A 499-nucleotide genomic window follows, 5' to 3' on the forward strand; every position below is an offset into this window, starting at 1 on the left:
AATTTTGTGGGGAAGCTAATTAACCTAACTGCATGTTTTTGGAATGCAGGAAGAAAACCAGAGAACCCAGAGGAAACCCACACAAACACAGGAGAACCTGGAAACTTCATGCAGATAATGTCCTGGCTGAGATTCAAACCTGGGACCCAGTGCTGCAAAGGCCAGAGTGCTACCTTAGGAGTGTTACCCTAGAGTGTTACCCTATGTTCATAAGGGAGTCTACAAATGTTACATTCTTTAAGGTGAATCATGAGATGTCACATTGACAGCTTTCCGATCAGCAGATAGGGTACAGAAAACAATCAGGTTTACCACTTATCCTCTTAACCTCTGGCAAGTGGCAAGGGTAGCTTTGCCAACATGGCTCATTTCATCTTTGTGTTTTTCTTATCCAAGAATGAGAACATTTGTCTGAATGATCCTGGCTTTGACAGGTGTATGCACAATCAACCACTCTTTTAAATCTATTGCAAGGATTCATTTGCAAAGTATTTGATAG

Source organism: Pyxicephalus adspersus, chromosome 9 (genome assembly GCF_032062135.1).
Source record: "Pyxicephalus adspersus chromosome 9, UCB_Pads_2.0, whole genome shotgun sequence".
NCBI classification, from domain to species: domain Eukaryota; kingdom Metazoa; phylum Chordata; class Amphibia; order Anura; family Pyxicephalidae; genus Pyxicephalus; species Pyxicephalus adspersus.